This window comes from Crocuta crocuta, unplaced genomic scaffold, assembly GCF_008692635.1.
Source record: "Crocuta crocuta isolate KB4526 unplaced genomic scaffold, BGI_CrCroc_1.0 scaffold167, whole genome shotgun sequence".
Classification (NCBI taxonomy): Eukaryota; Metazoa; Chordata; class Mammalia; order Carnivora; family Hyaenidae; genus Crocuta; species Crocuta crocuta.
Window position 1 is genome coordinate 344,180 of NW_027532406.1, and position 19,772 is coordinate 363,951.

The 19,772-nt window shown below is 38.4% G+C and overlaps 1 protein-coding gene and 1 non-coding gene across 2 annotated transcripts in view; both read right to left on the reverse strand.

The window, feature by feature from the left end:
- LRMDA (leucine rich melanocyte differentiation associated) overlaps positions 1 to 19,772 on the reverse strand; it is a 1,022,609-nt gene that overhangs the window by 162,654 nt on the left and 840,183 nt on the right. The window lies entirely within an intron of this gene.
- Positions 8,997 to 9,103, reverse strand: LOC144243608 (U6 spliceosomal RNA). Its single transcript, XR_013338696.1, has one exon. It is a non-coding gene; the product is annotated as a U6 spliceosomal RNA (small nuclear RNA).

The following is a 19,772-nucleotide window of genomic DNA, read 5'->3' on the forward strand; positions in this document are numbered from 1 at the left end:
GAAGCAAAGGAATATCTAGCCCTACAGAGCGAATTTAGAAAGGCAGTTGTCAAGAAATAAATTTGTGCTAACCCTCCCATGTAACGCTAAACCAACAGTTTGTTACAAGCAGCACCAGCTTCCTGTAAAGTACCTGAAGGCCATCCTGTTATTTTATGATCCAGAACCCCACTCCAAAGAGGAGAAAGCCAAGCACCACCTTGCATTTTCATGGCACTTCCAAGTTCAGCATTTCAATTGACACTCCCAGCCCTAAGAGGTAGCTGGATAGGTATGACTGTTTTCATTTTACAGAAGGAAAAACTGAGGATCAAATCTAGGACTTGACTTAGCTAATCTTTAAAAGCTCAAGCATGGCAGCTCTAGCTTTAAGAACTCTTATCATCCAAACCCCTTGTTCAGGGCTGTTTCCAACATATACGCTGTTTTCTTTAAAGGACAGGATAAGAGATCACTTACAAACACTAGAATCCATTTCTCTTACATGATTGGTAACTTCTCAGCAAATAAAACTGAAATAATTGGAGCTGTTAGTGATTTTTCAGACTTTGAAATAAAGTCAAGAGTAGCATAAAGCAGTATGACCCCAGGCAGAGTAGATTAAAGCCTTTTTGCAGACCCAGGCTGGTTGCTGTTTATAGCTGGGTGGATTTTGTTTTTTTCCCCTTAAATAATTTTAGGTAGTAGTGAATGTGTGTGTGTGAGGGGGGTGCTTTTTGGTTACACTAAAACAAAATCTTGTATACAAGCATCTCTTTTGGCACAAAGCACAAGGCCAATTATCACTTTTTTTCTTCCCCCCACAGGCACAAAATCTAAGAAAAGCCTCAAGGTGCAAATGATTTGCAGTCTATTTAACATGATGGTTATTTTTATGAGACCTCATTATTGCCCTTTTCCCTAAATTATACGTACATTCTTGGCTCCATTTCTCCCCTCTTCTGAAAGCCCCACAAGAGTGGTTTTTTCCCCTATATTTCTAAATAATCTTCAATACCTCATCAATCAGACATTCAACAACTCATAGGTGATGTGTTGGACCAAGGCTAAGATCTGTGAAAAACAGTAGTTTATGCCAGAACTAGTGACTATCTTATGACATTGGAGTCATTTCCACCCCTATTTTTACTAAACATTCCTTGAAGGGAAGGACTCTCCATTTATACGCCCTGATCCAGTTCCTGGAAAATGAAAAATGTTGTTGAATTGAACTAACTATAACCCTATAAAGATGCTCATGTTACCGTTTTCCTGTTTTTAAGAAAAAGCACACTGAACCTCAAAAAGGTGAAATGACCTTCCCAAAGTCATAGAGCTAGCTAAGACAGTCAGAACTTGAATCCAGATACCCTGAATTCCAGTGTCTGTGTGCTGATATTACAATCCCTGTCTTCAGTAGCTCCTTTCATAGAGTGTTCCCTGTAGGCTCAATGCAACATAGCTATGGTCACTGTGTTTACTTAACTCAATGAATAAAAAACTTTTGTTTTTAAGAAACAGAATTGTTACTCTGTACATGGAGAAAAGTTGTTTATATCAACAAACTAATATGAAAGAGAGGGAAGAGGGAAAATAAGGAACAAATGAAAAAAGGAAGGAAAGAAGACAGGAAAAGACAAAGAAAAAGGGAGGTGGTAGACATAAAGAATAAGCCAAAGCATTCCATGGTATCAAGTCATGTCATCAAACTAAGTATGAACCTGTCTTTCCAGTTTTATTCACCACCACTACCTCTTACTCAACCTATGCTCCCATTAAACTGGTCAGTACTATACTGTCTATACTTAGGATAAGGAACTGAAAAAAAAAAAAAAGATTCGTATATTGATCTTCTATCCTGCAACCTGCTAAAATCACTTATCACCTCTAGTGGCTTTTCATAAATTCCAATGTATTTTCACTATAGATGATCATTTCATCTATGAACAAAGAGAGTTTTTATTTTCCTTTCCAGCCTAGATGCCTTTTCTTTCTTTCTTTTTTTATTGCCTTACTAGACTGACTAAAACTTTCAGTACAATGCTGAGAAGTAACAAACATGTATTTGTACATTTCTTTAACAACAAAAATGATAAGTTGGCAGGCATTGGGTAAAGCCTCGGGAAGTTAATGGTGAGTAAGAATCAGTCCCAAACTTAAAGATGTCATGACCTTGGGGAGAACCTCTTTTTACTGGTTAAAAGAGACAACCAAATAAAGCTGGAAAGATAAATCAGGACAAGTTTTTTAATAATAAAAGTGACAACAGCAGCAAAAGGAGCCTTAATATTTACAAAAGGATTGATATGGGCTGGGCCTGTGGAAAACTTCTATGTTTTAACTCATTTGACTCTTCCATCTTAGGTCCATTTTATAGGTAGGGAATAAGAGACATGGGAAGATAAGTGACTTGTGTCCCCATAGCCTGGGTTCTTAAGTGCTAGACTAAATTGCCTTTGGTTATCATGTCTTCATTAACAGGTATTGAGTGTCCACTCTTTGCTAATTACTATGTCACTTTCAATTACTTTAATTATCACAATAATCTTGTTTTATAAATGAAGGAATTGAAGTTCAGAGACTTTAAATGACCTGTCCAAGGTCATTCAAATAGCACAAGACTCAAACCTAGGTGTTCTGACTCTAAATTCAATATCCTTTCTACCACCTTCTGATTCCTCTTCAAATAGCTAATATTTACGTAGTGTTTTGTAGCTTACAGAACTCATGACCACATTTATGCCTTAACTGGCACTTAAGGAATTGAGATTTTATTCACTAGACAAAGGAACCTTGGTCAGTTTTTTAGAGGAAGGAAAATGTGAAAGAGAAGAGAGGTATTTCTGGAAGGCCAGGGCAGCATTGTGCTAGATGGATTTGCCAGGGCAAGTGTATAAGCAGAGGGATTCGGAGATGCCATAACTCTCAGGAGGATCCACACTCACCTGTGAACCTATGAGTCCTTCCCTCCAAACTCACTTTGCCAAGCAAGAGAAGTCTTGTTTTAAATAATGTTCCTGGAGGGAACTCCCTGAAGAGCAGAGATAATAAAAGTATTTCTTATGTCACTTCTTCTCCCTGCATTTAACTTTCAGGAATATTTTTGTTAACTGAGAAGAGCACACCAAGGAACCATTATCACTGATACAAGGAGAAAACGGATGGTAGATTTCCTCAGCCACGTCCTGTCAGTGTCAACAATTTAACTAAACATATAATAGTCATAACCTCATCAGTGTTAAATTTTCTAGGTTTCTGGCACATATCTCTTCATCTCCCTCATTAAGTTTATAGAGTGTTCTCTGGTACATTTGCTCAGGATGAGGATTTCAGTTTCAACTGGCACATATTAGAATCAGACAGAGGAATGATTTTTCTGCCTTAAGTAGTTAGCAGAATATGAGAACATATGAAATGGACGAATGCCCAAAGCCAGGTACTTGGCAAATAGTAACAAACGGATTTGACCCCATCTATCACAATCCTGCCCCATTCACCAAGGATGAGTCTAATACCAGTAGGCTAACCAAGCCCAAGATGTGAACAGTTACTTTGTTTTCATTTTCTTCCTTGCTGCATGCCCTGCACACTATTTCCTGCTCAGGACTCCCGTCATTCAAAAATGGAGTCTTGAGGTCCTCATGATTAAACTCCCACCGGGATGGTTACTCCAAAGAAACTTCCAAAACCCAAATCTATCCCAATCCTCCTTCATTTTAGCCGAATTATAACATTCTGTGCTCAACTAGGTCAGATAAAAATGATTGTTAGGATTTCATCCAGGCAAATATTTAAGTGATAGCAAGCTTGATGTGATTTCATTCCCAGGGGTACCTACATTTTAAAAAGCAGTACCCAGAGTCATTTTTGATGAAGTTCAGCTGTAAAGATGGGATACCATGGAGCTTCAGGGTGGGAGCTCTTCTAGGATCCATCAAAAATGCCATGGCATAATCAGCTAAACTCCCATCAGCTACTTATACTTCAAGTTTCCATCTGTCATGTAAGGATATAACCCTTACCTCATAGTATTATTATAATATAGAGACATAGTATGACCTCACAAGATTACTGTGGGGATAAAACAATCTGACTAATAAGTGGCCAATTGGTTTATAGGTCAGTAAACTATAAATTACTATGCAGAAGTGGGAGGTCTCTAAGTGACTTCTGAGCTTTGCCTTTTATATAGGGAACCCACTAATCTACCTTCAATGGGGTCTGAAAAGATGAGAAACTCCCTGTGTTGTGAAACTGTTTCAGTCGGATGGGATTCTAACTTCCACCTCCATTACTTGTTGGGTTCAACTACAGATTAGTTATCTTAGCTCTAGCTTCTCAGCCATCCACAAAAATATAGTCCATATTTCTTGGATGGGCTGAAGAGAAACACCTTTTACCGATAGCCACAGAGGTCATTTGGTACCTGCTAACAAAGTTGTCATACCAACACCATGTAAACCAATAACTGAGCCAAGAACATGCTTCAAGAAGAAAGATAAAACTTGCCACTATTTCACTTTGAATGAGACCTCCACTGCCAACCATAAAAAATATGTATTTATTTATGTTTTATCTAAAGTGAGTTTCATAGCTCTTCAAAGGCTGCTGTCTTCCTCCCAGGATATTAAGGCATAGTCTATACCTTCTTTCACTACTTTCCATTTCTCGTGTCCTTAGAATATTAGAGGTCTACTTGACTATAAAAGTAAATAAATCCTAGATATTTGGGAGACATTAAATTATGGAGAAATGAGGATTTCATAATTTCTGATCAAAGTGTCAAAGAAGGATAGTATTGAAGAATATCCTGGGACATTCACTTTATGTTACAGAACTGAGGCCCTAGATTAAAGCTAAATGCTGGACTTATGAGGCAAATCTGAAATGCTGACCTGCAGATGATATATCCACCGTACCATATAGTGTTCCATCCCCTCTGTTGTGCATGCTATCAGCATTAATGCAATCAGGAATTGCCCTTTCTTATAACTACCCTGTCTTGTCATTGTTCTCTAGGAATTAATAAATGTTGCATATCCCACCCATATTTTAAAATTCTTCCTCCTTTCCCATGGCTTTGTCATATTTCCTCCTCAGGTTTCAGGTCAGTTCTATGAACTAATAGGCCTTTAAGTTAACACTTTTGCAATGACCAGTAGAATGGATGAGTAAACAGCTGCTCAAGTACCTGTCACCAACACTGCTGTGGTCTGTTAGTGGAGATGCCAATGTTCTCTGTCATAAGATACAACCACAATGACACTGGGGAAAATGGAGGTGTGGAGAACAGCTCCATGGGCCATCTGCAGTGTGTTCTGTGGCCTATAGCCAGTATGCATGGGTTGATACAGAAGAGAGAAGGGACCTCACCACGGGGATGGGAAGAATGCCACCCTTTGACAATGCACCTCTGTGGTGGTGAGGCTGATGACAGCATGCAGAGCATACAACTCTGGCTAGATGCCGAACATCTGGGTTCAAAACCAAGCAACCAAGTTGTTCAAATCAAAGAAAACCTAGTCATCAACTATTTTCAATGCCTACTACGCGCATTCGGACAGCTGTGGTTAGAATGGATGACATTTGAGTCTTACTCAAGTCCCCAAAATTCCACTGCTCTCTGTTCCAGATGCCTGATCTTACATTAATCAAATATTCATGTTTTGAATTGAGCATCTGTTGGCATATGTTGATGTACCAACAAAACCAAAAGTAATGAATTATTTCTCCAGTACATTAATGGTACTCTTGTCAAGCTCCCTAGAGTGAGGCTGGGGACAGTTTACCTCAAGCCACAAGCCATTTCTCAGATTTCTGTCTGTCTTGCTAATGCCTGCTCTATCAGAATGCAAAGAAGCTAGGAGGGCCATGCTCTCTCCCATAGCTCCAGGGAGATATTCAGGTGAGGACACCACCAGAGGCAACATCTTTCTGAAATCACTGGTTGCCTCTAGGCTCCAAAGCACTCAATGCCAAGAGGGAACCCTGTGCATAATTTGGCATCTGTGGTGCTCTGAGAACAAAGGATATAATATCTCTTTGTTTCTGGACATCCTAAAGTTAAAATGACACCTTGGCTGACAATTATGATTCTCAGTCTTTCATAAATCATGTTTTTTTTTTTTTTTTCTAAAAGATCTTAAAGCAGGTGAATGAACATTCAGTTGCTTCTTTTCTGGCATTTCTCCTATGAGTACTACCAGGGCCTTTACTAATATTACCACCAAGTATTGCAGTCATGAAATGCACAAAGTCAAGGGATTTGCTTTTAGCTTGCTTTAGGCCATTTACTGTTTTCATTCTTCAATAAGAAGAAACAGCCAGTGAGGTGAATATGGGAAGACCCCTCCATATGTGATGGCGGTCTCCGATTTTTCAATATCCCATAGCTGTTGTCAAATAGGCTTTGTAACACACTTCAGTTAGTACAATCATGCTTGTCTTCCTGGTTTCACGATGACCTTTATGCTCCTCAAAGTTATTACGTTCTTCCAGAGGCCTCACTGCCCCCCCTGCCCCCACCATGGCAATATGGCACCAAGGACAAGGATCTGCACAATAATTATGACAAGGAGTTTATGAACAAAGAAAGAAGGAACCACTAAAGCCAGATGCTTGCTCATAGCATTTCCAAAGGAAATTCGAGGTGAGAGAATCTGGAAATTTAGGTGTCTACATCCTGAGCTTTGTGGCTCCCTTCTTAAAAGTATGAAATCCAAGACTCTATTGGGTCACTTCCCTTTTAAACTTCCCTGACTGCTGGAGAAAGTGATCTCTGCAGCTAGTCTGCTCCATGAGCCACCAGGTTTTCTTACTGTCTACATTCAGCTACCCAAGAAAAGTACATTAAAAAGTGCTTTTCTGGGGCTCCTAGGTGGCTCGTTGGTTAAGCGTCTGACGTTGGCTCAGATCATGATCTCACGGTTCATGGATTCGAGCCCCGCATTCGGCTCTGTGTTGACAGCTCAGGGCCTGGAGCCTGTTTCGGATTCTGTGTCTCTCTCTCTCTGACCCTCCACTGCTCACGCTGTCTCTCTTTCTCAGAATTAAATAAAACATTAAAAAAAAAAGGAGCTTTTCTCAGGAACTTCAGCTTTAAATCTCTGTTCCTTGCCTAGGTACATGAATGAATGGGGACAACTTATAGGAAAACTGAAAATTCCTGTATCCAGGGACTATACTATTCTGGAGAGTGCTCTGGTTGAATTAGAAAAAGATGCCCCACTGGGTGGATGCATTTACTGACACATAACTTGATGAGTAGAGCCTGAGCCATATTTTGATTCTGCTGACTTGTCTCCTTGATTTATGGCAATCTGAAAGTGTTTTCTCACCCTTAAACCCAAAATCTAAATCAGCCTGTAAATGGTCTATCTCCTCTCTTCTGAGCTCCACCTGATCCTCTTTACTATATAAAATTGCCCAGGCTCTATTCAAGAAGAAAGCTTCCAAAACAGCTTCATCAACAACAAAATTTACAACTTACAAGTCCAAACTCCTTTTATAATCTCAACTCCATCCTGAGCCCAAGTAATAACTCGGAGAGGAGCACGAGTTTGGGAGAGGGGTGGAGCATATTCATACCTCCTCTTGCCTCTATCTACACTAACTTCGTTGCTTGCACTCTAACTTTGTTCTACCTTTCTTCTATTTCACTTTTTACTACACTAGTTCTCCACTAATTCAACTTTTTTGTTACCACCTTTGCTTGTCTGCCCCCAAATGGAAAGGCAAAAATTCCAAAGCCACAGTGCCTATACTCTCCCCATGCCAACTCCTCTGTGGAATTTTGTAACCCAAAGATGACCCTAGCCTACATGCTGGAATTTCTTTACCATTGAAGAACTATTTCTGAAAAATTTTTGAAGTTGTCATTTTCATTTAAAAAATAAGATGATAAAACACACACACAAGCCATTATTTATAAAATGCCTGCAGATGATGAAGAGGAATGCATATCAATATATACACGTGCATATAGATGAACGAGTGAGGACATGTGTATATGTCTACTCATTGAGGCCAAGACGAACCTTTCAACAGAAGAGTGTGATTAAATGCTAAGGAAAATGAGAGGAATCAAAAGTGATTTCAAATTTCTTCTAGCTTTTCCTTCCACTACTCCCTCCAGGCCAAAAAAAAAAAAAGTTTTCTCAGAATTCCATTTAATCTGATACCTAAATTAGCTTCAAAAAGCAGTCACATGGGTGGCTGATATGCAGGGGTTACCAAGTAGAGGTCTCATTGTGGTATGAGAATGATTGCTAGCTAGTAAGGGGGATTTTCTAGTCCTCTTCTGGTATTGCTTAGCTAAATAAACTCTGACACCTCCGCTCCTCAGTGCTTGATATCTTAGATTCTTTCCAGGGTTTACTAGCATTCCATGGTTCTATTACTTAAAAGTTATGTGGATACTTAGAATAATGACTACCATGTCCATGATAACCACCAACGCCACTGCTATTATCATCCTGACATCTTTTCTCTCTAGAACAATTTACAGTTTCCCAGTTACACCTGTACCTTAAGAGATGATAAAAAAATTGATTTCCCCTGTTTGAAAGGAAGAAGAGAGATAGTTTTTAGTGACTTAACCAATATATCTGGATGGTGCCAATATCAAACTTCACAAACGCCAAAGAGCCAATGTAAGATTGTCTCAAACTCTACTGATGGAAGACCCTACTAATTGGGTTTCCACAGAAGCTGTCAAGGGTAATAATGAAAATTCCAAGAAAAACTTGATCTTCAGAGTGCTTGGGCTCTACTTATGGGCCTGAATTTGAGCCAGGAGCAGACTTCTCAAATGCTATTCCAAATACTCTCTAACCTAACAATTTGGGACCATATTCCACTAACTCAGTGTGTCTTCCTTTCATGACAAGCATGTATGCAACTGTTTACACTGCATATAAATTATGACGTTGGACATGTCATTCTGTCCTCTACACAAAAAGTTACACTAAGCTTCTCAACCCAAAGATATCCTGGATAAGAAGAAGGTCTATTTTTTTTTAAACATAGAATGTTTCTTGAATTTGCATGCCATCCTTGCACAGGAACGATGCTAATCTTCGCTGTATCGTTCCTATTTTAGGATATGTACTGTTGAAGCAAGCATGAGGTCAATTTGAGAGACAGAATGGTAAGTGGTAAAAACCACAGGTTTTGGAATCACACAGAGCAGCAATAGCTTTAAATATCTACGTTAAGAGAGGGTAGATACCCAGACATGTTTTTTTGTATGAATTATCCTTCCCCTACCTCATTGGATACAGTTGTTGGCACATAGATGTACTCAATAAATATTTATTGAATTAAATTAATCCATTCTCATATTGAACAAATTTACTTTCACTTAAAGGAGACTCCATAATCTTTAAGGAATCTGATACTGTGCTCCTTGCTCTTTCTTTTAAGGTAGAGTTCTGGGTTTGAAATATTGGTGTCTTTGTCCCACCTCATCCATAAAGCTTCCTTGACAACCCCAGTCTCCCCTACTCTCTTTTTTTTTCTGACTCCCTGTTATACTTATTACAGATTCCACTCACTTTGGCACATACATGATATCTTATCTTGCCATGTAAAATGTGTTTCATAAACACATCATCCTTCCTAAGAGCCTGTAAGTTCTTCAAGGGCAAAGGCCATGCTTGACATTTGTTTTGTACGTCCCACAGCACACAACACAATGTAGAGCCTATAGCAGGCTCTGAATAAGAACCTGTTAAATTGAGTTGCATTTTAAGGACAGCATTCCATTGTCAGTGATGATTTTGTTTCAGAGAATTATCAAAAGGCTGTATTCACCACTCATTTCACCCAAATTAAGCCCCTGGGTCTCTACACTTGAAGTGCTAGTTAGGAAGCAAAGGCTCAAGAAAGCAGCTGCTTACTTTCAAGAAAAGATTGCATTTCAGCAATAGACTGCAGAATTTCACGTATTAGTCACTAGTGACTCCTGGCCAAACCCTTTGGTGTTATCAGGAATAAAAAGTAACCAAGAGACATGTCAAATATCAATTTCCAATTACTTTTCTGTAACACATTTCAGCCACTTGGGAAAACTCCCAAGAGATCTGTTGTCCCTTATCAGCTAAGATCAGGCTTAGTTTTCAAACAGGTAACACTCGGCAGCACCCAGTACAGCCTCAATATTATAGTGTCCGTCTCGGACACTCAGATTCTCTTGTGAAGTCTTCAATATTGGCTTACACTGTCACCGGAGACCTGGCCCAAATGCAGAAGGCCCCCTGATATTATACTCCAAACCATAGGCACTGGAGTGGGATGAGGATAACTCTAACACCTGTGGTGAGTTGCTGTCACTAAGGTTACTAAGCCTTAATTTGCATCAAGATGTTGAATGTGGGCACAAAGACTCATGCAGTACTTTTGCATTGTCAACTCCAGCCAAACGGGAAATAAATAAGAGTCTCTCTAAAGTTCTTAACTTTAATACTCAAAACACAGAACACCATTTCTACCTTCCAGATCACAGAGAGCAGGCCACAAACTAATTGAAAAAATCTTTGTTATTAGGGATGTTAAAACAGAGGATCTGCAAAAAACCAGAAATCACATGTCCCCTTTATTACAAAGTAATGGGAAAGAATTTGGAAAAACCAGGAAACATCTCTGGGTTCATAAATCAGCCCAGTTGGAGGAAAACGCAAATGGCCAGCACCTGGAATGAGCCTTCATCTGGAGCAGACAGCAGCCTAGGCTGTGCACTGTGATTAATGGCTTGAGTGAAAGGTCTCAGTTGAGGCTGAACAATTAACTTGTTCTCTCCACATCTCAGAACTCTCCACAGCATAACTGTGTCTTCCCTGATTGTGCATATTTCCTAAAATGCAAGCCAGTCTGGGAGGCTTCGAATATGTCATCAGACTGTTTTTGACAGTCAGGAGAGCCCTGGTGTTTGACAGGACTACTTTCATCAAATCATCTGTGTTGACTCTGCATGCATGTCTCAACCTTTCAGTTCCTTTTCAAGTTTGAGAACCATCTTAAATGAGGCAATGGCATTGGCCTCGATCTGTCGAAGAAAAAATAAAAAAGCCCACAGCTCAGCGGATTGCAAATGGACAGCATATGGCCTGGCTTGTTTCTGGTCATTCCCAAAAAAGTTCTTAGGGAATTGAATGTCCGCGAGATTAATGGTTCCCTCCTGTCCTGCCTCTATCCTTTGGAATAGGTTTCTCTAATCTCTTTCAGACCCTCTAAAGCATTTACATCAACCCAATCATTCCTCCTGAATCTACAACCAAGACCCTGATAAGACCTACCAGAAGAGTCACCAAACCTTCTTCTTTCTCTCCTAGAAGTGAATTTGTAGATAGGAAAGAGGTACCCTAGAACCTCATTTTGCAAGTGGAAGTACCCAAGGAATCTGGGTTTCTCATTTCCAAGTTGTGATCATTTCTGCCTCATCTTCTTTTGCGACAAATGGATGTACCAAAAGTGGATATGGCCCTACCCACAGCAGGCCCCACATAGGTACTTTTTTCAGTGAAGGCATTCTGTCTCCAGAAACATCAAAAACGACAATAGTATCAACATGGATAATAATAATAATAATAATAATAGAAGCAGGAGCAATACCAACAGTGACATGTATACAAGTACTTACTATGGGCCAGGAACTCTCTGAAATACTTCACTTATATCAACTCCTAAGATCCTCACAACAACACTACTAAAATAGGTGTTCTGTTAGGTCCAGTTACAGAGACAGAATAGTCAAGTAACTTGCCCAAGGTCAAAAAGCCAGTAAGTGGCAAATCCAAGATAGGATCCTCTACTGCAACTATGCTCTCTAGAATTATTGGTCCCCACCCACAACTCCTGATGAGATAAGAAAAGCAACCCTTCTAGCCTAACACCCACTTAGGCACCAGGCTTGGTGAGTCTTGTTTCTGCTGCTCAATGTGTAACCTCAAAGGAGTTCTGAGTCTCTGAACCTTAGTTGTTCTCTTCTGTAAAATCACTACGATACTAAGACCTATCTTAGGAAGCTTTTGTGAGAATTGGTGAGATAATGCATATGCAGGACCCAGCACAGTGCCTAAAACATGGTAGTTGCTTAATAATCATAGCTATGGTTATTACTAATCTGACTAGCTAATACGAACTAAGGCAGCTAAAGAAGAAGAGGCAGAAATGATCACAACTTGGGATGTAGATATGAAAAAGCAGACCAGTGTGGGGATCCCTAAGAGACTAGAATACTCAGATACTAAAATGTACCGGTGAGAGATAGCTACCTTCCAGGTCTGACCCAATCTACAAAGCGTCTAGGTTAGCTTATTTCCATGAAAGAAAAAAAAAAAACTAATTTTAAAAATTTACCACATCAAGGAAAAACAAAAAGATGTCCAGACTGGGAGAATTAGAATATTCTTCCTGAAATATTAGCTTATTTCCACGAAAGAAATAATTTTAAAAATTTGCTACATCAAGGGGGAAAAAAAAAGATGTCCAGACTGGGAGAATTAGAATATTCTCCCTGAAATTCCTGATGAAAAAGCAAGACAGTGAGGCATCCTTCACAGCCTCATGTGGCTGCTCCAGCATCGAGCATGGAGTTGCATCCTTCATTCTGCATTTCCTACGCGCACTTGCCGACCCCTGACACATCACATTCTTTGCATCAATAAGGACTGCTGCCAGAACACACTAAATTGCCTTTGACTACATTTAACTGATCTAGTATTTTTTTATGATTCTTTCTTGTTGTACCATTTTTCACTTTTGACTTTATAATTCTCTGCTGACTTTAAATAAAGCATTGCCAGACTACCCAAGGTGGTTTTTAATAGAGATTTAGGGGCGAGGTGGTGCTGTGGTTTGGATTCAGATTCTACTCCAGCAACAAGGGGAAATTAACTAGATGGTTTCATCTCAAGTGCCCATTTATACTTGGAATGGACAGAGAGTTTATCTTCTTCCAAGTCATGTAATCATGACACTACAAAGTGATTTTCAAGAAATTAAAAATTAGGTAGCAATAGTTTCTCCACCACAAAACCACTACACAGTGTCCCTGTAAGCCCAGATGACTGGGATATACAAAGACAGCAAGGAATCACTTGCTGAATGCTAAGGAGGCAGGGAGGAATTTAACCACACTCTGTCCTATGCCAAAGACAATGCTTGTTCTTCTTTAAGTTGGGAAACTCAAATGACCCTACACCAGCTATATCAGCCTGCCTCCAGAGCCTCCTCCCTCCTCTGTGCTGTCCCTGGTCCCCACTGTCCCATTCTGCCCAGATGAAACACTGGAAGCCAGCTGGCCCTTAATCATTAGGAAAGGTGACCTGACTAGCAAAGTCAGATAAGCAGTCCCCAACATTAACCTTTCTTTTTTAGAGAAGAAAAAGTTAAGTATATCTTGAAAATATAAAATTAGCAAATCGGTACAATTCTGGCTTTGTCTTGCTTTTCATTATCATTCAATGCTTGCTTCATTACAAGGGAATAGATACAACATATGAAAAGCATTGAGAACAAAAGCTTTTTAAATACCTATGTACTCATCACTAAGTTTACAAATAAAGAAATCTCTTCAGTTCTTCCTTTCAGATTAGATTTATTTGCCTCTACTTACCACCAGGGGTAAATGCAACCCTGAACTTTGAGTTTTTCATTCCATGGTTTTTTTCCTGGTTTTGCCACCTATGAAAAGACTCTTTTAAAATAGTGTCTTAATAGACATTTTTGAACTTTATATAAATGATCTCACTCAGTGAGTCTCTTTTCTCCCCATTTTATAGATTCATGTCATAATGAATGTTACCCAACTTACTACAAAACCTATTCGGGCTATTTTAAAATTTTCAGTCTATTTTGTTTTCTTTTGTTTTGCAATTACAGACAATGGTATGAATATAGTTCATATTGATCTGAATACGTTCAATAGATTCTCCTGAGTTACTCTGCTAGGAAGAGAACTGCAAAATCTTAGGGTCTGCATATATTCAAATTCATGAGACAATAACAAATTTGCACAGTAGATATGCTAACTCATACTTCCACCAAAATAGCTTTTCAGTTTCTGTTGCTCTACAGCTTTTCCAACACTTAGTACAGCCAGATTTTTAAATTTTGCTGAACCAGTAAGTACAAAATGTAAGGGTTTTAATTTACATTTCCATATTTAATTTTTTATAGACAATCATTGAGCGATTTTTAAACACATTGGAAAGAAATTCTTCATTCAAAATAACCATGAAATGCAGTGTTTATACAGAGTAGGTGTGAGTCTATGGCTACATAGGAAGAGACCATAGACATATATTAATATGCCTACTTTTCTATCTGCTATCACACTTATATTTCCAGGAGGAGTGGCAAGTTAGAGCCCAAAGGCCAAATCTGGCCCACTGCCTGCTTTTGTAAATAATTTTTTATAGGAGCATAGCTACGCTTATTTACTTATGTATTACCTATGAATAGTTTCATGCTACAATGACAGAGTTAAGTAGTCACAACAAAGACCACCTGGCCTGCAGAGCCTAAAATACTTACTATCTGGCCCTTTACAGTAAAAGTTTACTGACCTATGACTTACAGCATCTCTACTTGTAAGCAAAGAACCTCATATTCAACATGTCCCTTCCAATCTGTTCCTCCCCAAATGCCATTCCTCATAAAATGGCTTTACCTTTCACAGTTATTCAGGCTAAAAACCTGACAGTCATCCCCACTCTTCCTTCCCATTTGCCATTTATAACCAATTGGTGAATACCACCCAAGTATGCAATCTTCTCCACACCAGTCCTGTAAAGTCCACTTCTCTACACCCATGGCCAGGCCTTTGTTCAAGCCTTACATCGACTTAGGCAATCCTTCACCCAATGACCCAGTCCTTGGTTCCCCCAAGTTTCACAGCACTTGTAACATTTTACCTTGTTTACTTGTTTGACTTTCTGTCTGTTATCTCCACTTCAAATGTAAATTTTTTTAAGAGGAGAGCAGAGAGAACTTGGGAAAAGAGGTTCTTTGTTAATATCATTTAATGTAGTGGTCCTCAAAGTGCTGTATGTGGAGGAATCATCGGAATAGCTCATTAAAAATAACAGATGCCAGGGATGCCTGGGTGGCTCAGTCGGTTAAGCCTCCAACTTCGGCTCAGGTCATGATCTCACAGTTCATGGATTCGAGCCCCACGTGGGGCTCTGTGCTGACAGCTCAGAGCCTGGAGTCTGTTTCAGATTCTGTGTCTCCCTCTCTCTCTGACCCTCCCCTGCTCATGCTCTCTCTCTCTCTCTCTGAAACAAAACAAAACAAAACAAAACAAAACACCAACCAGATGCCAGGGTGTCAGCCCAGACTCACTAAATCAGAATTCCTGGAACTAGGTGCTCAAGCATCTTTGCCTGATGGATGTTCCCTGGGAAATTCTTATGTAGGCTTGAGAAGCACATACCTAATCAAAGCTTCCTGAATATCACACTTCCTGAGTTCTATCCCACTCTACCACACTGTCCATGATGGGTATCTAACACTGCATAAAATTCCCCCATCCCTTTGTTTGGATACCAGAGGTTCCCTAAGTTTCTCCACCCTCCTTTAGTGGCTCAGAAGAAGCCTGATTTGAGAAGATATTTTTTCTCCTTTACTTAGGGCTGAATTCTGATCTTCAATCTCTGTTTTTCATTGAATTGGTTGTGTTCCTGGTTAATGATAGGGTCTAGCCCCTATAGTGAGCAACTTCCCTGCTCAGCATATAAAAAATAAGAATCTCCTGTTATAACTTAGTACTGCTTCCTTGTATATACCATACCGCCCAGCACCTGCCTGAGGGAAAAGGCATGTAAACATTTGTACAATGTATAGAGGAATATTTTTTTAAATTTTACTACCCTCTTCATTTTCAACATATTACAGATCATTTAATATGTAAAAAACAAATGTTAATAGAAGGGTTAGACCAACGACAATACCAATAAGATGCTGTTAGTATTTATTAGAGATTTTTCGTATTAGACTTAATTTTTTCCTAAATTGCATGTGACCCATTATCATTATGCTTGGTGGATAATGTAACAAAACAAAATTACCAGTCCATTTTACTCAAGGAGAAAGCCTAAGCTTCCTTGGGTTTTATAACACCAAGCATTGCACAAATTTAAGAAATTTTTCTAGTGCTGCACTCAGTGATTTTTAGGGGTCTATTTTCCCCAGAGGCATGTAAGTACTAAAATTGCATTGGATTGCGTTTTGCTCTCAGCGGGTGAGAAAGTGCATAGTCAATGGGTTATTTGCCATTCTTTATTTCCATTTTATGCAGTCACACAGAGGTATCTCTCAGGTGGTTGTTGAAGTTTACTAGACACTCAGGAGCCATCTTGTGCTTTCTCTAAATGACATTTATAATCTATAACCAAAGGGGTTGTCTATGAAGCCATTGGTGCAGTATACCTAAACTCTGCTTATGTTAATTCAGGTTACAGAGATTAGATCTTTTGCTATGAGGTTCCAATAGAGGGGAAATTGTATCACATATCTAAACAATATCTATAGGTCTATGAACAGACACACAAGGTCTGATTTAGGTGCAGATAAAGACAGAATATTTGAAATCAGTATATAGGGGATGAAGGTCTTCAGAACATGAAGGTCAATTAATAACAAAGGGGCTATGCAAAACTCACGCCAGTGATTTTGCTATACCTTTATTTATCTGTAATAGAAGCACTAAATTCTGTAAGTGCAGCATTAGTCTGCTTTCTTTCAACTGGATATCCCCCAATTAACCATCATTTTCATGCTTCACTAGTGCTCTGATAATTGATGCTCTTAACAGGATTCCTGAAATTCTGAAAAAGCTAGAGCGCTTTCTTGAATCATCAGGAAAAATTAAAATCCGTTTAGTGTAGTTCTGTTGTTAAGTGTATTTTATTGGGGGGGCGGGGCAGAATAGAACAGAGGGAAGAACACAGATCTCAGCACTGGACCTGGTTTTGAACCTCACAAAGGACACTTATTAGCCCTGGGACCTTGGGTAAACTATATAATATCTCTCTAAGCTTCAATTTCCTCATATATAAAATGGGGATAATATCCAGCTTCAGGAGATATTTCCAAGATTAAATGAGACCACAAACATATATAAAATACCAGCGTAGTGCCTAGCTCTAAAGAAATCACTCAATAAATAGTAGCTATTATTAATGCCAACATCTTCCTTCCCATTTTCAGTACATCAGTGAGCAATGCAATATATGCATGTACCTCTTTATTTTTTTCTATCTATTTACCAGAATATTTAATTCATATTAATACCCCAGCCTGCAGCATTGACAGCATATATAAAGTCTACAATGGACTCTCAACAGTGGATTATTTAAATTTGAAGAAGCAAAGGAACATTTTCAAACAAACTTCTTTCTTTATCATGGTCCTTGGGAAAACAAACTTTCAAAGTCTCCATGTCACCCAAAGCTCCTACCCTCTTCAGATCCTTTATTACTTTTACTAATACCATTTTGTAAATAAAATACTAGCATATTTTAATAAAAATTCAGATACTGAGAATGCTAATCCTTTTGACCCTCTTATTCTTGTCACACCACTCTGGGTATTCCCTGAAAGTATCCATTTTAGAGGTTTTATGTCCATCTTTCCAAAATGGTTTCTATGCATTTGTACCCACATACGTGTTTCTGTGCGAATGGGCATGCAAAAGGTTTTTGTGCTTTTAAATACTTAAATACATAGTGTACAAATGTTTTACACTTGAATGTTTTTTGCTCAAAAATATATCCTAAAGTCATTCTGGGTTAATATCTTATTTACCCTACCTTATTTTTAATTTACCTTAATTTTTAAGAAACTGCTCTATAGCATTCAATATCAGTTTTTTTCTTAAACAGTTTATTGTCAAGTTGGTTTCCATATAACACCCAGTGCTCATCCCAACAAGTAGCATTCAATATCTTTTTAACCATTCCTTTCCTGATGAGCATATAATTTCTCTTTTCATTCTTTTTTTAATGTATTTTTTTAATTTACTTCTGAGAGAGAGAGACAGCGTGAGCCAGGGAGGGTCAGAGAGAGAGAGACACACACACAAAATCCGAAGCAGGCTCTAGGCTCTGAGTTAGCTGTCAGCCCAGAACCAGAGGCGGGGCTCAAACCCACAAACTATGAGATCATGACCTGAGCCGAAGTCTGACGCTTAACCGACTGAGCCACCCAATCGCCCCCATTCTAAGGTTTATTCACTTTTAAGAAAGAGACAGAGCATAAGTGGGGGAGGGGCAAAAACAGGTAAATACAGAATCCGAAGCAGGCAGGCTCCAGGGTCCGAGCCATTAGCACAGAGCCGGACATGGAACTCGAATCCACCAACCATGAGATCATGACCTGAGCCGAGTCAGCTGCCCAACTGACTGAGCCACCCAGGCGTCCCTCTTTTCATTCTTTTTTACTGCTGGAAAAACATTGCAATGAACATCATTCTGTATACTATCATTTGAACATGTATAATTGTTACGTTATAAGCTATATGAATTTTATTTCAATCTTAAAAAATCCAATTTATTTTGAATTATGATTCAAAATTTTAAAGTAAATACAAGAGTATAATGAGCAGCCTTTCTTCCATTCTAGTCTTCCCATGTACCTGGTTCTCACCATTCATAGGTGGGCGCTATTATCACTCATTTTTGAGAGGTTTTTATTTAATATAGATTCTTATACATTAATAGCAATATGCTATACATATTGTTTTGAATTTTGCTTTTTCCCTTCATGATATATACTGCATAGACTCACATATTAAGTATGTAAGAAGCTTCCTAATTCTTTTGACAGAGTTACACAATATTCTACAGATTGGATGTACCATAATTTAATGATTTCTCAATTGCTAGCTCTTTGGCTATTTAGTGTTTAGCTAGCACATCTACTCTATAATAAATACCATATAAGTATATATATGTCACTTAACATATGCAAGCATTTCTAGGAGTATGATTGCTGGTCTATTTTTATGCTAATCTGGTAATCATTTCATTACTGATTTTTATGCAGTCTTCATATGTCAGAAATACACATAATCTATCATCATCTGTGATAAGATTTCCAAATATTTTTCATGTTCACTGTCTTGACTTTGCTTATAGTCTTTTCCTCTCTATGTAAAACGTTTTGTAAAAAAAAAGAGTATTTTTAATAGGTTACATTTTTCAATTTTTATTTTTCAAAATTACAGCTTTCAAAAATGAATTCTCTGTTTTCTTTAAGCTCTTTCATGGTTTCTTCTTTTCCATCTAAAATTTTAATTCATTTGTAATCTATCCGAGTATAAGGCATGAGATATGAATCCAATTTTTTTCCAAATAGCTACACATTTGTCTCAAGAACATATATTGAGTGATCCATCTCTTCCCTACCAGTCTGAGATACCACCTTATCAAGTACTAAATCCCCACATATAACAGAGTTCCTGATTTCTTATTCTATTCCATTAGTCTGTTGAGTGATCCATGTGCCAGTACCACACTGTTTTAACTACTGAGGCTTTATAATATATTTGCTTTCCAAAAGAGCTAATTTCTCCTCATTATAATTCTTTTTCAGAATGATCCCAGCTATTATTTTTCCTTAGTTTTCCATGTGAACTTCAGATTCAATTTTTCTAGTTTAAAAGGAATAAAAAAATCCCTATAATCTTATAATTTTATAATGAATTTGTATTTTAATAACAACAGAAACAACCACATTGACATATTTATGGTTTTGAGTATTCATAGAAAATGATATAGTAGGTATGTCCA